Source organism: Tiliqua scincoides, chromosome 2 (genome assembly GCF_035046505.1).
Source record: "Tiliqua scincoides isolate rTilSci1 chromosome 2, rTilSci1.hap2, whole genome shotgun sequence".
Lineage (NCBI taxonomy): Eukaryota > Metazoa > Chordata > Lepidosauria > Squamata > Scincidae > Tiliqua > Tiliqua scincoides.
Window position 1 is genome coordinate 101,395,944 of NC_089822.1, and position 16,120 is coordinate 101,412,063.

Genomic DNA, 16,120 nt, shown 5'->3' on the forward strand with positions numbered 1-16,120 from the left:
CGGCCCTCGAGGACTCCCAATCCGGCCTGCAGGTAGCCCCCAGTCTCCAATGGGCCTCTGGCCCTCTGGAGGCTTGCTGGAGCCCATGCTGGCCCGCTGCAACTGCTTTCAGTGTGAGGGCAACTGTTTGACCTCTCGCATGAGCTGTGGGACAAGGGTTTCCTCCACTGCTTGCTGTTTCATATCTGTTATGCAGCAGAGGCAGTGAAGGAAAGGCTGGGCTTGCTTTGTATAGGGCCTTTTATAGGCCTTGAGCTATTGCAAGACCTTTATTCATTCATATAAGTTCCATCTCTAATATATTCATTTATGTAAATATATGTAAGTTTATTCAAATTTGAAATACAAATTAATTCTTTTTTATTCCTGGCCCCTGACACAGTGTCAGAGAGATGATGTGGCCCTCCTGCCAAAAAGTTTGGACACCACTGCTCTAAATCATCATTTCTAGAGACTAAGGCCTCATTGCCAAGCATTATGTTATCCAGGACAGATAATTATCTTAATGTTTTTTTTGTTTGTTTGTTTGTTTTGCTGTACTGGCAGGTGTGGATCAATAGTTTTGTATAATGTTCTTGGGCTTATGGTACAGTCTTGGGGAAAATGACTTTCTTGGGCTATTTTGTTCACATACTTTTGTGTGCTTTAATACTGTTTGCTTTGGTTCACATTGGCTAATCATATTCCCTTTACTTTTTTCATGCTTCTTTATAGTCTTTCAGTTAGATGGGGGACAAAAAGCATAGGGCGTCTTATCAAAGCCTTATCTTTTCAGTGCAGAAATCTATAGCATGACAATGCTCTCTTGTCTTGCCCTGTAGATGGAGACTTACTGTTTCTGTAAAAAATTTTCCCAAATGACATTCTTGTGCAGATCACACAGGCATCTATTTTCTTTTTAAAGATGGCTTTGTGTAAGACTACCTGGTTATACTTTGAATCTTTTTTTGGAATGCACTATAAATCTCCATTGCCTCTGGGGATTGTCACAAAAGTTTCAGCTTCCTTTTTGATGTTTCTGCAATGCTGCATACTGCCTTCTGTGGTATGGAGGTATTTGCCTGACCCCCATGCAGCGAGATAAAGGAAGGTGCATGCCTGATGAAGCCTCAAGCAACAATTCTAGAGTCTTCCTTTTGCAGAAGTTTCTTTCAAGAGAATTCTAGAAACTTATGGAGATTTTGTAATACCTGTTTTATTTATAAATGGTCAAGTTGGGCAGTAGGGGAGAGGCAGGCATACCAGTGGGGACTGCTAGTCTTATCACTATAACAGTTCCCAAATGTAATAGCTTACCCTTGAAGCTCTCCAAGGCTGCTTCTTGCTGCTGCCTCTTGCCAGATTCAAATTGCTTCTCTTTTTAATTTTCATTCAAGCAGGTAAGATGTGACTTCAAGGCTCTTGCAACATCGGTTTACCATCAGTGTCCACTAAATAGGCAACTTTCCACCGGCAGCTAGGTGGGCTTGAACCCAGACTTGACTGTGGGCTCCCTCTTTCCTTTCCAATTCAGGGAATTGGAGAAGGAAGGATGGTGGTGAGTGGGCTGATGGAGGTGGATATCCCCCACCAAGCTACTGCCTGAAACAGCTGTCTCAGTCAGCCTCATGGATGGGCCAGCCCATACCATGGGAAACAACAACAAATAAGAAATAATTCACTAGTATTCTGAAGTCCATAAGGGAGCTAGAAAGGCAGGTTTCAGGGTGGGGGGAGAGCCTTCCAAAACTGCTACCACAGAAAACACCCTGCTCCTTGTGGGTGGCAGCTTCATTTAATTTAAGACAGGCAGTGAGAATAGATCCAGGTGATCTGAGTATCTGAGGAGATTGGGATGGAGATCTGAGTTGACGTTATCTAAAGTATCCTAGTTCAAAGCCAAAAAGGATTTCAGAGTCAACACCAGCACCTTGCCTAGAAGCAAGGTAGATGCCAGCACAGCTTTCCCAGCCCCACTGTAATGTGATCCATGCAGCAAGCAGGAGCTCAGGAGTAGTGTGATCAGAGACTCCACCCACTGCTCTGGTCCACCATTGCTGCCTCTTCTGCCCTGTGCTGAAAAATAGCCCCTTACTATAATCTGTTACGTGGTTTTCACAGACCAGGAAGTGCAGGACTTCTCATTTTATTTAAAGGAACCACATGAGCTCCATCATTCAAACAGATGAATGCGCCATAGAGTGGAACGAAGTGGCAGCAGATGTGGGTGAAGAGCAACCTGAATCGGTGGCATAGCTAAGGGGGTGTAGGAGGTAGCAGTTGCACCGGGCAACAAGCTTTAGGGGAGCAAAAAGCTGAGCTTGACTCTAGTGGCCAAAATTGTGAAAAAATTGGTATGTACGAATAATACCATCATGTTATATATCAGGGGTGCCCAAACCCCAGCCCTGGGGCCACTTGCAGCCCCCGAGGACTCCAAATCAGCCCACAGGGAGCCCCCAGTCTCCAATGAACCACTCGCCTTCCAGAGAAGAGCCCACGCTGGCCTGACACAACTGCTCTCAGCGTGACGGCCAACAGTTTGACCTCTCGCGTGAGCTGTGGGATGAGGGCTCCTCCACTGCTTGCTGTTTCATGTCTGTGATGCAGCAGTGGCAACAAAGGAAAGGCTGGCCTTGCTTTGTGCAAGGCCTTTTATAGGCCTTGAGCTATTGCAAGATCTTCATTCATTCAAATAAGTTCCATCTCTAATATATTCATTTAGATAAATTTACTCAAATTTGAAATGGCAATTAATTCTTTTTTTCCCAGCCCTCAACTTTGTGTCAGAGAGTTTATGTGGCCCTCCTGCCAAAAAGTTTGGACACCCCTGTTTTATATCATTGGAAAGATAATTGTTTTAGATTTTTTAAGATTTAGAGACCTTTATTGGCATTAAGGAAAGATAATTTAATGCAGAATGCAATGAATCAAATCTCATTGGAACATCTGTATTCTATCAAAAGTTATGGCCAATTACGCAGAAAATGAAAACACAACTGCCTTATGGAACAAAAAGTGACTTTTCTTTCTTGAAAACTAACCTATGAGACTGATTGTTCTGAGAGCAAATGAGATGTTGTTATGATACAACATGGAACCAATAAGGTGTTAATATGAGTCAGCTCTCATTTCCATGTATCATAATATAGTTACACTTGCTAACTGGGTAAAGACACACTGGGTAGTGCTCCTCTTATATTTTGCAGGAGGAGAATAACTGTCCCTCTTCAACCCAGCATAGTGTCTCTAATCAATAAGGGGCACACTTTTTATTTATTTACTTAATTAAATTTGATTTTGCGTGGTAGGGGCTACAAAATCTTCTTTGACCCCAGGTAGAAAATAGATGCCTTAGCTATGCCACTGGCTGGGAGGAGGCAGCAGAGCAAGTGGGTGGCAAGCTTCTGGGAGGAGGAGGGAGGTTTTCCCCCGATTTTTCATTTTTTAAAAGCCTGGGAGTGACATCACTTCCGGTTGTGACATCACTTCCATGGCATCATTTGGAGCTTGGCACTGGGCTACACGATCATTAGCTACGCCGCTGACCTGAATCCACTGCTTTCTCACCCCCCTCCATCTGCTGCTGATGTAGGCCACATCAGCCCGCTTAATGACTTGACCAGCCTTGCATGCACTACTAATCCTGTAGCTGCATTTGGACTGACTGAAGTTTCGAAATAGTCTTCAAGAGCAGCCCCACCCTGAGCTCATTACAGGTGGCTATGGAAGTCACCAGGGCATATGTGACTCTGGCAAGATCCTTCTCATAGGAATGCAAGGGCATGCCTGATAACACTATGGTTAATCAACATTGAACATTCTTTTACATCAGGGTGTGACTGACAGCATGTGGTTCCTGCTGGATTAGGGTCACTATCTAGCGACTCCTGCAATAACTGGATATTGTTGCCAGGCAACCATCTCAACAAATATTGTGCAATGTTCTTCTTTGCTCCGTTACTCTAACTGGCTTTTAAGCTTCAGGCATGCCCCAATCACATACGTTGTCAATTATTTCCTTGCAGAGAAAGACAAAGTGTCCAGGGCCCAGGATCAGCCTTTGATACTCAAGGGCCTGGAACATTGCTAACTTGTCTGCTGTCCTTGGAAAGAGTATAGACTGTGTCCCTTGGGTAACTTGCAGCTGCCCCTTCAAAAAAGAGCCAAGAGGCATCTGTGAAATCTTGCCTAATCGGAGGGGAGCAGAGTTACACAGTTCCTGCAATCTCACCTTCTGCTCACAATCCTAGATCAGAAGTGATGATAGCACAGCACATCTGCTCAGAAATATTCCTGCAGTGTTCATATGAACCCCATTCCTTCCTGTTTTGCCAAGCCTGATTATAGTTGCCATGTTCTTGATGAAACAGAGACTTTTAGGAGAACGGTGTGGCTTGCCCTCATGTCTGCTAAATATTGGATAACACTGTGAGATCTGGGGTCAAAGCACATGTTGCATTAAGCCTATTAGCACTGATTAGTGTTACTTCTCTTTTAAAAATAGCTCTATTGTGTGTGTACACCTCCCCCCCCCCTCAGCTAAATCAGGGCCATGGCAGGGGGCAGGGGGGCTTCAGCTCTACCTGTTTGCTACAGTCCTGATCAAACTTGGAACCCCCACATCTGTTTGCCAAGGAAAAAAAGTCCCCTTGTAAAAGCATGGACTAAGTGGGATGGGCAGGGCAAATTCAGATTGGCCTGAAAATAGAAAGAGCTGTTTTCTTACTTTGGCCCTGACACAAGCCAAGGGGGTGTTGCTATTGTCTAGTGCAGCCATCTTCAACCACTGGGCCATGGCACACTGCTGTGCCATGAATGGTCTGCAGGTGTGCCGTGGGAGTTTGGGTGAGGGTTATTTATGAGTAGGGCCATTGGGGGATGTGAGATCCCCATCAACAGCATGGTGTGCCTTGTCAATTGTCAAAAATCTGATGGTGTGCCTTGACAATTTTAGTACCTTGTCAGTGTGCAGTAAGACGAAAAAGGTTGAAAATCACTGGTCTAGTCGAAATGCATTTGCTGCAGTTTGAACAGATTGAATATTCTTCTCTTGTCTGGGGCGGGTGCACATATTCTGAGTATGTTGCAATGCAGGGGAAATATCTCTCATAGACTTTTCCAAATATTCTGTTGTACTGTGGCATGACCAGGAAACAAAACCCCAGATGGAACTATGCTAATAGGAGAGACTTGATTCTCAATCAATTGTATCATTATAGGTACATTAGACAGTGTAAACCCAGCCCCATTGGTATCTGAGAATGGATTCCTGTACTGACTCCCATATAACTGTATTGTGTCCATTCATTTCTGTGGCTAAAAGCAAAGCTCTGGACTTTGCTTGCAGAGAAGCAAAACCTGCCCTCGACCCTTTGCACTGGCTAGTCTGACCCTCACTGACAGTGTGCCAATGGAGGTAGGAGAGTGTAATAGCACTGCATCCTGTGTGTATGTGCCTCTGTATGTAGCACTGCATCCTCCAAAGGCCCATGCAACACAGAAGGTGTTCTTCCACACAGCCGCAACCTGTCATGACGCTGGGCATTTTCCTTGTCATGTAAGTAACAATTTTTGCTTAGTAAAAAGTAACAACTTTTATTATTATTATTATTATTATTATTATTATTATTATTATTATTATTATTATACAGTATTTATATACCGCTTTTCAACAAAAAAGTTCACAAAGCAATTTACAGAGAAAAATCATCTTTTTAAAAGATTTTTCTAAAAATTTTAGAGGAGTCATCTCTATAGTGGCTTGTTAGTACATCACATAAGGTATTGTACGGCCCATTGCTCATCATGCACGAGTTTTTGCTGCCTAGAGATTAGTTGTCTAGCTGTTAACCTCTGTTTGGATGTGGCAGTCACCCTGTTTCCACCTCAGAATTGTAAATGGTAAATGATTCAGCCCAATCCTAACCAATCTTCCAGCACCAATGCAGCTGCAATGCAGCCCCAAGGAAAGGGAACAAGCATTTCCTTAGCTTGAGGAGGATTCAGTGACTTCTTCCCAACTGCAGGATGCTGCATGCATCCTGTTGGCATGGCTGCATCAGTGTTGGAAAGTTAGTTATGAGTGGGCTGTACGATTCACTTGTAACAAAGCTTCTCAGTTTTTGCCTACCTGGTCTTAAAAGTGCATTGTTGCCCTTGGAAGGGCTAGGATGCAACAAGACCACCACCACGCCAAAAAAGTAGATTGCCTTTGACATCTCTTTCACTCAGGATGAGAACAAGTTGCAGAACCCCTGCTTAGGAAGGGTCTCTGTAGGAGAGTGAACCATTACCAACTACGGTTGATCTGTTTTTCTCCACTTTCCTAATTTTCCATCATAGTCTCAAAGGTCAGCCAGGTGACTTCTGTGTTCACAGATTCAACCTGAGTACAAAGTGTATGTGTTTATTGGTGAGGAGGGGATTCAATGAAGGGAGCCAATCCAAATGAGCATTCCTCTGTAAGCACAGGCAACAAAGGGGACTGGGACCACTGGTGTTCCTGACAAAACACTATGCTTGGCCACTGGTGAAAAGCGGCCCCCCCTCCTCACCTTCAGAGTCAGTTGTGACTGCAAAAGCTCTGTTTTGCCCCCACTCCAGGAATGCCAGTGTCTGGGACACCTTAGTAAGTTATATCATGAACAATTTTTTTTAATAGTATAAGCCAGGGGTGCCCAAACCCCGACCCGGGGGCCACTTACGGCCCTCGAGGACTCCCAATCTGGCCCGCAGGGAGCCTCCAGTCTCCTATGAGCCTTTGGCCCTCCAGAGACCTGCTGGAGCCTGTGCTGGCCCGATGCAACTGCTCTCAGTGTGAGGGCAAATGTTTGAACTCTCACATGAGCTGTGGGACGAGGGCTCCCTCCACTGCTTGCTGTTTCATGTCTGTGATGCAGCAGCAGCAGCAAAGGAAAGACCAGCCTTGCTTTGTGTAAGGTCTTTCATAGGCCTTGAACTATTGCAAGTTCCATCTCTAATATATTCATTTATGTAAATTATGTAAATTGATTCAAATTTGAAATGTAAATTAATTCTTTTATTTCCGGCCCCCGACACAGTGTCAGAGAGATTATGTGGCCCTCCTGTCAAAACGTTTGGACACCCCTGGTATAAGCTGTACATTGTCATGAAGTGGTCACCTAGGGCATCCATATGCTGAATACAGAGAAACAGAAAAAACCTGCTGAAATACAAAATGAGGCCAGGAGGTCAAGCAATCAAAGAGACAGAAGTAGGTGTACTTCACAGTGTTATGCAAACAAATCAGAATCCAGTATGAGTACAAGAGCCAATCAATGCAGTGTTCTCTGCTCCTGCCTATTGGCCACTGCTGATGAGAAGACAGCAAGCTCAACAATGTAAATAAAGAAATGCACTTTAGGCAGTGAATGTGCCAGGATTTGTTGAGATCAAATTCCTGATTTCAAGTTTTCATTTTAATGGATTCCCTTTTTGTAGTTTCACTCTGGAGTCTCCCTTTTTACTAGAGTGTTGGTGACTTTGCTACAGAACGTTCTGGGAGCTCTCTGGCAGTGAGTCATCTTGCTCTATTGAAGTGAATGGGAAAGTTTTGCTGAATGGAGGCTTCTGTGGGTACTTCCAGATTTTCCCTGGCTGATATAGATCATTTAGCTGGAGTGCAAGATAAGGGTACTCGAGACATCATAGTGGCTGATCACACCTTGGGGCCTACTTCCTCCATAGGCCAAGCATCCCCATTTCTCAAAAGTATTGTTCATATTTGGATTACTTTTATGTACTGAGATTAACCGTTCTTGAGTTTCTTTGGTTGTTGGTTCTTTTATTTTGTTCTTTTGAAAGTGTTGCTCAGAAATCACCCCCAGAATCAGTTCTGAATATCATAGTTGAACTCAAGGAAATGTGCTTTAGAACAGGAGTATCAAACTTCATACAGTGGGCTGAACAGCATTTTTGGCACTGGATGAGGGCAAGAAGTAATGTCATTAAGTAGGTGAAGACCAGAAATAAGCATGTTTTTCTCACTTAACTCATTACCTGCAAATGACAGCAGAAAAAAAAAATGTGAATCTTGATCATATTTTCTAGATATGAGAGAGCCCAATTATCATGCGGCCAGCCCATCTAGGAGTGCTGCTCCTGCCAAGGCATCACTTTACAGCTCAGTAGCTGAGAGGTGCTCTGCAAAGTGATGCGTCTGCAGAAGCTGTCATGCTGAACATGTGGCCTGTGTGATAATTGGGCTTTCCCAGCACGTTGGCAGCATCTCTCTTTCTCACCCCTCTTGGTCTGCCTCTTCCTCCATATCATTCCTTGTCTTCTGACGCCCCCTTCCATCTCTCCTTCCCAACACCTCAGCAGAAGTGACGCTGTTGAAAGGGTGGTGCTGAGAGGGCCCAGTGTGGGCCGCTGTTTTGGCAGTGACACCTCAGCACCAATCTTTCATCAGTGCCACTTCTCCTGTTGCATCACTTCGTAGCTCAGCAGCTAAGATCAGCTGATGGTGGTACTGGGAGAGACCAATTTACATGGGGGCAGATAGAGAGCTCCCGGGGGCCTTATCTGGCCTATGGGCCTTATGTTTGACCCCACTGCTTTAGAGCATCTGCAAACTGTATTACCTTTATCATTAACATAACCACAACCAGCACCAACTGCTCTGCGATTAGAGAGCAGAGCTTCCGATGCGTATTTGTGTATTATTTCTCATATAAATATAAATTATTGATCACTAAAGGTGAACAGGGCCAAAAGGGAGATGGAATGAAGTGCCTCCCATTACTCCTACCATTTTTCCTATTCAAAATCAAGAATTGATGTTGAATGGGTTGGGCTTGAGGTTCAATAAACTTTCCAAGGGGACACTTTGTAGATGGGTTTTGCTTCAAACTTAGGGTTTCTAGGCTTCAAGAACGGATTCCAAGGCTTTAGCCTCCTTCTCAGAGTCCCTAAGGCAACAATTTTCAATGTTTTTCTTCTCGCAGCACACCGGTCTTTGCCTCTTGCGGTGTCACTTCTGGCTTCCAGGAGACTCCTCTGGGTTCTGTGGTTCTGTTTCTAGGGCAACTGTCTGTAGTGACAAATTGTCTGTCCCTCTTCCTCCCCTGGCAGAACTTGGAAGAGTTGTTCAGTGATTTTCAACCACTGTGCTCCAAACTCCCATGGCACACCAATGTGACACAGCTAACTGGTTGAAAATTACTGTTGTCAGGAAATCTTAGAGTGAGGAGGCAACGGCAAGGAGACAAGGTGTGCTCCACAGGGCCCATTCTTAGCCTTCTACTCTCATTCTAGAGTTTAAACCAGTCATTCCCTTTTCTAGCATGTTTTCCAAAGCTTAGTCCCTTTCACAGGCACCAGGAACTCCATTCCAAATCAGGACAGCTGCAAGGCAAAGCACCCTAATCCCAAACCCAATCAGCTCCCCCTTATCCAGCTGCATTTCACATGTCTTTTTTTTTAAATTAAAAATAAACATGCAGCTAAAACAATGCCTTTTACATCACAAATAGGTTTGCCTGAACCTATTACTTGCAGCATTTGTGGCCAGAAAATGTTTTGCATTAAGTAATCATGGTTTTGTTATTTGGTTTGTGCTGTTGTTTTTCCTGCCTTCCCCTATAGCATGGGGGTTGGCTGGTTTCACTGGGTTATTTGGAGTCTGTCTGCCGGCACCTTGGAGTGGTGCAGTTCTTTGTTGCTGTACTTTCCTTGTGGCTCTTTGTAGCCTGCATTGTTTTCATTGAAGAGATTATTTGAAGGAGAGAAGGCTGATATATAAAAAGATTCTCCATTGGAAGTAGGAGAATGATGACCTTTGTCGATTCTTGTCCCCAAACTCTTATCTTCAGCTTCTGGCCTTTTCTCAATTAGTAGTTCAGAATATGGCTGATGGGTTCAAATCTGCACTTAACCATGAAATTTATTAGGTAACCTTGGGTCAGTCACTTGACCTAATCTACGAGGGTCGCCCAGAAAGTAATGCACCACATTTTTTTTCTTCAGCAATTATTTATTGAACACAATGAAACTTACACACAAGAAAGAATGATGTTTCTTCTACACTTCCTATTTTTCCACGTAATCTCCATCCAGTTCTATGGCCTTCCTCCAGCGAGACACAAGGGCATGTATGCCCTGTCGGTACCACTCCTTGTTCTGGTCACGAAGCCATTTCTGCACTGTGCGAATCACCTCTTCGTCAACCTCAAAATGTCTTCCGCGAATGGCATCCTTTAATGGCCCAAACAAGTGGAAGTCTGAGGGAGTTAGGTCAGGGCTGTAGGGTGGATGGGGTAACACAGTCCAACCCTGTTTAGTGATGTGTTCCGAAGTCCTCAAACTTGTGTGAGGCCGAGCGTTATCATGTTGAATCAAACATTCACCTGGGTTGTTATGGCGCCGAAGTTGCTGGAAGCGCTTCTTGAGTTTGGTTAATGTCTTCACATAAGCTTCGGAATTAATGGTGCTGCCTCTTGGCATCACATCAATGAGTATGACGCCCTCACAGTCCCAAAACACAGAGATCATGACCTTACCGGCGGAAGCAGTTGCTTTGAATTTTTTCTTCTGTGGAGATTGAGGATGACGCCATTCCATCGACTGTCGTTTTGTTTCGGGTCAAAATGGTGAACCCAGGTTTCATCACCTGTCACAATCCTGGACAAGAATGCTTCCCCCTCATCTTCAAAACGTTACAGCAACTCAGAAGAAATGTTTTTTCTGAGAGATTTGTGGTCCACCGTAAGACAGCGCAGAACCCATGGTGCACACACTTTTGAGTAATCAAGAGCACGGATGATTGCATCCACACTTCCTTTGCTGATTGACAGCTTCAGCGCCAACTGCCTAGTCGTTATGCATCGGTCCTCGCGAATGAGCACATCAGCAAGCTGCGTCTTGTCAGGTGTGACAGCCGTGGATGGCCGTCCCGAACGCTGCAAATCTTGGAGCTCTGCTGAACCGCTTTCTAATGGCCTCACCCTCTGTGCCCAGCGACTAACCGTACTTCTGTCGACTGCAGATTCTCCATAAACTGTACACAAACGTTTGTGAATGTTCCCAACAGTTTCTTTCTCCGCAGTGAGAAATTCAATGACGACACGCTGCTTGTAACGTACATCACTTACAGACGCCATTTCGAAACACTGCTGCAGCTACGCTGTCTGTCTAAAGAAACCAAAAATTTGTGTGCGCACTCCTGAAAATTCGCATTTGTACCATTACTGTAGGCTGAGAAAAAAAAAATGTGGTGCATTACTTTCTGGGCGACCCTCGTAGCTCATATTGTTGTTGTGAGATACAAGGAAGGGGAAGCCGTATGTTCCATGGAAGAAGTATATAAATGTGAAAAAATAAGTAAATATCTATACTTTGTATCAGGTTTGATATCAAATTCAGCGTTAAAAAATCCCTGAATTTTTAAAATGATAGTTCGTTCAAAGGTTTATATTTTTGCTATTTCAAGACTTCTAAGAGAATTGTAAATAAAAAAATACTTTTGGACAATCAACATGTTGAAAAGTGTGAGTTTGTTTTGAGTGCGTGCGTTATACTTTGGAAACTCTAAAATGCCTCAATTTCATCTTTGGAAGTGTTCCACGATTAACTATTGACATGTTTCAATTTTGAACAGTGCCAATTTTTAATGGTTATTATTGTTCTATGCATAGAAGATGTAATGAAAAAATAATGCTGTATTATAGGAGCTTTCAAACCATTGATAAACGAATTAATCAGATGTCAAAGATCAAAAGGGGAAAAATAAAGCTAAAAGACATAACAGTTAAGCAGACCAATAAAAAGCATAGTTTATAGGTGATTGCAAATGTAAGATGCTTTTCAAGATAACAGGCAGAAAAATACCCATATGTGTGGAAACCTCCCACCCCCTCCCGCCCTGTTTACAGATAGGCGGGAACATCAGGGGAAAAGCCCAGCAGCAGCCCTGTTTTTCCGCAGCTGGCTTTTTAAACGGGGGGGGGGGGACTTGACTCGAATCCATTAGAGTCACTAAAGGGTGACTCGGAGACTCAGAAAGTGCCCCTGTTATGACTCGTTTTCGAGACGAGTTGCAGGGGGCAGTGACTCAACTCGAGTCAAGTGCTGCTGGGTTTTTCCAACACAGGTAGAAGATGACACTGAAATAACACTTAGAAAGTTGCCTTTCTGATTTTAGAGGGAAGTGATGTATCCAATTTTAATTTCAAAATTTTTATTCCAATGAATTAGAATGAATCCAGTTCCTTCCATCCCACTCCACCCACACGCAACGGCTGCTATTTCAATAAGATAGCAAGCATGCATAGGTCAAACTACACATTTTAAGGTAATGTGTGGTTTGGCCAGGGACAGGCAGGATTTTGGTTCCAGTCTGACTACTCTATCAGGCTCCGTGGTTTTTCCCAGCTTTGTAACCCTGCTGCTTTAATTGGGGAGCCAACAGAGGACCTTACTTCGGCAGAGCGTGTAATCTGCCACAGAGCTGCGGCCCCTTCAAATATAACTAGGTGTGAAGCTACCTAGTACTTACCGGGGTTGTGCTTTCATGTATTTGTGTTTATCCTGAAATTAGCAATCTGCAGAGACAAGTCTGGTTTATCTCCCTCCAACAGTAGTTCTACAGCCTTGTAAACAGTTATCGCTAATCTTACTTCTTAATACGTGTTCATCTGGTTCACAAGCTGCAGCTGGAGATTTCAGTAGATATGATTATTGACAAGATTAGTTCTGTATCCCTGCAACCCAACATTCGTCTCTGATTACTCAATGCCTTTCCTAAAAAGGAACATGTACTATAGAAGATTAATCTGGGGATTAAAATGCATATTTCTAATTTGAGAAGCATTGGGATGAAAAGAGCTCCCTTTCGTGAGTTGTAGTAACTGTTTGTATCCCCCTGTTAGTTACATTTTTATTTTCAACAACTACAGTCAGTTCTCATTATCCGCTAGGTTTAGGTTCCTGAAAATCCTAGTGGATGGCGAATTTGCAGAAAACGAATCATTGATCCCCATTGAGGGTCCGTGGGGTTGGGCACAGGGGTTACCCTGGGGTGGGAAGGGTACTATCATAAGAATCCAGCAGACCCCTCAGAAAGCCAGAAGAGTGCAGCAGGAAGTGCCAAAATACTTCTGACTTCTGCAAGGACCTTCAGAATGGCGCCTGCAAACAGCACAGACCCCTTTAAAAATAACCAGAGGAAGCTTCCGCCAGCCATTTTAAAGAGGTCCACACTGGTCACAGACACCATTCTGAAGGTCCCTGAAGCCTCTGGAAGGTCTCTGCATAGCGGATAACGAGAACAGAGGCACAGATAACAAGGGAAGGTAGCAATTCTGCCCCTTGTGGATAAACAAATTTGTAAATAGCGAATTCGCATATAAAGAGAACTGACTGTACAGCATTGTGTAAACTATAAAGCATTGAGAGGGAACTGGAAAATCTGTTCAAACATGTACTTTTACTGAGAATTTCCCTAGTGTTCTGAACCCTAGCAGTGGGCTGGAAGTTCTTGGTGATCCAAGAACTTGGTTGTCATAAAAGAGCTTTATTTGCCTAAAATCTAAGAGTATCAATTTTCCAGGAGCACGTCCAGGCATAAAACATACACAGGCTTCTACAGGCATAGGACTTAAGGGTTTCCAGGTGACCCACCAGGTTAAGCAGCCTGCTAGCATCATCAGCTAAGCCCGGGAGCAAAGCAATGCCTGAACACAGGGACTTATATAGACTTAAGTGTCTACTGCTAAAGTGGCACAGCAAGAGATGTTCCCATCATTTGAGAGAAGGGCTGTCTAGCAGGTGCAGCTAAGCTGATACATGTGAAGAATCAACAAATCCATGAGCTTCTGGGGTAAACCTGCAGGAATGAATCTTATCATCCCATTCTCATAAAACTGGGCAGGTGCAGCTGCTGAGGTCATTGTTTTGGGCCCATATTTTCAGCTTCTCATGGGAACAGTCCAGTAGGAAAGCTGACAGTTCCCAAGGGATGGGAGGTGCAGAGAAGATGACTGACAGGCACAGAAGAGAGTTACCAGGTGTTCCACCAAGGAAAGGGAATGACCATAAGAAATGCCTTTGGATTTACCCAACAGTATTAATTAATTCCATATTAAACGTCATTAGTGCAGCAGGTTTACAACAGCTCTGAATAGCCCAGGACCCACAAAAGGCAGGTCATGTGAACAGTTCTGGGGCCAAACTAAAAGCTGGAGTGGTGTTATGGATTGGCCAAGTCAGGCACTGGTCAAGGGTCCACAGCCATCACAGGGCCTGCTTAATCCAGCTGATGTCTGAACCCTCAATACCAGTGGTAGCAGCAATGCCCAGTGCACTATCTGGGAATGGCGAGGTGGTGCTAGAAGGAGGTCCATGCAGGGCCCTTAGAAACCTGGCACCAGCACTGACTACAAGGTATGTTCATCAGCTTTGCATGATGTATCTGTTGCTTGACTTTCAGATTGCCTGACTTTCATTTTAGATGTTGTTGTTGGCAACCTTCAGTCTCGAAAGACTATGGTATTGCGCTCTGGATGGTGGTTCTGGCACAGCGTCTAGTGTGGCTGAAAAGTCTAGTGTGCCATTTCAGATGGCAGGTGGGAGATTGAATACTTGAATACCTTACCATGTAGGTAGGCAACCAGTAGCTCGTGAGCTACTGGTAGCTTGTGTGCCTGTTTTGGGTAGCTTGTGGCAGACAAAGGGCTGCGGCCACCTCCTCTGCAGGTGATTGGCCGGCAGCTGGTCACTTGGGAGGGGAGGAAGAACTTGTGCTTGCTTCTTCCTCTCTGCATGGCACGCATGGTTGTAGTGGGCTTCTTTGGGTGAATGTTTGTGTCTGCTGTAATCTAGAAGTGTTTCTTCCCCCTCCCCTCCATTGGCTCTGAGATCCCGATTCCATGTTATTTACTTCTGCTAGGTGAATGTCTGTGTCTACTGCAATCTGGGAAAATCCCCCTCTGTTGGCTCTGATGAGATCCCTGTTCTGTGTTAATTTGCTTCTGCTGCTTTGGGGTGAGAGAGAGAGAAAGAGCGAGAGGGAGAGCATGCTACAATCCAGGAACAAGGATGAGTTGCTCTGTTTGCTCCTGGCTGATTGTGTTTTTCTGAGAATAGCCTGGGTTGAAAAAGAGAATAATGTTTTGCTTTTGCCATTGCTGTGTGAGCTACTTCGTCAATATTCTGGGTTCTGTTTTAGAAAATAATTTAAACCTGGGCTTATTAGGGACTTGTTTTGGATAGCAGGCAGGTGTGAAGCAACAATAAAATGGAGTTGTCTCTGAGTGTGTACAGAGTACAGTGCATTTCAGGCATCACTCTTTAAATGGGTATCTTCTTGGCCCCTGTCGCTGAAATACCTGAGTGTCTCCTATGTGTTTTAGACTGTGTGCTTCAGCCCATTCACACACCCCAAGGAGCTGGTGGGTGGGCTAGGTAGCAGGAATGGCAGAGGTTGTTAAGGCTGTTCTGTTTGTGTTGGCATTTCATAGGAGAGCTTTGCAGTCATTTCTGACTCCTCCTGAGATGTTACCTCTCTACTTGAAATGGCTTACACAAGTAATGTTCTTACTTTTGTATTTGCAACCTTTTGGAGGAGGTGGACCAAGTTATACATCTATCTTCATGCTAGATGGAGCCACCCCAACTTCCATATTCCTCCAGTATCCAAACTGTATGTTTGCACAAATAACAAAGCATGCTTTTTGACATGTGTGGCACAGTGTCTAGATAATACACTCTAAACTTGGCACTTTTTAGCACTGGGTCCCACAGTTAAACATAATTTAACTGCTTTTAAAAAGTATGCAAATAACAAAGAATCAGATTTTTGCTACTTCATACGTCACAGTAGATCTTCGGCAGTTATCATTTTGTTAAGTAGCTCACATATATCCATTGGTTGCCTACTCGTGCCTTGCTGTATTAAGACCTGGAACGCATGCCTCTGGATAGTCAACTAGACTGCCAGGGAGATGGCTGGGCTAGAATGTTCTCATGACATGCTAGTTTGGTACATATGTGAAAGTTTTGCTTTAAACGCGTGGGAGACCTTAAATACTCAGTCCATCACTTGCAGTCAACAGCACAGATGCATCATGTCAGGCTTCTGACTGTGTTGCTTGGCTCTCACTTGCATCTCTGCGTTCATACC

The 16,120-nt window shown here is 44.2% G+C and overlaps 1 protein-coding gene across 1 annotated transcript in view; it reads left to right on the forward strand.

Moving 5' to 3' along the window:
• The window catches only part of EPHA1 (EPH receptor A1), a 90,580-nt gene that overhangs the window by 17,607 nt on the left and 56,853 nt on the right, over positions 1-16,120 (forward strand). The window lies entirely within an intron of this gene.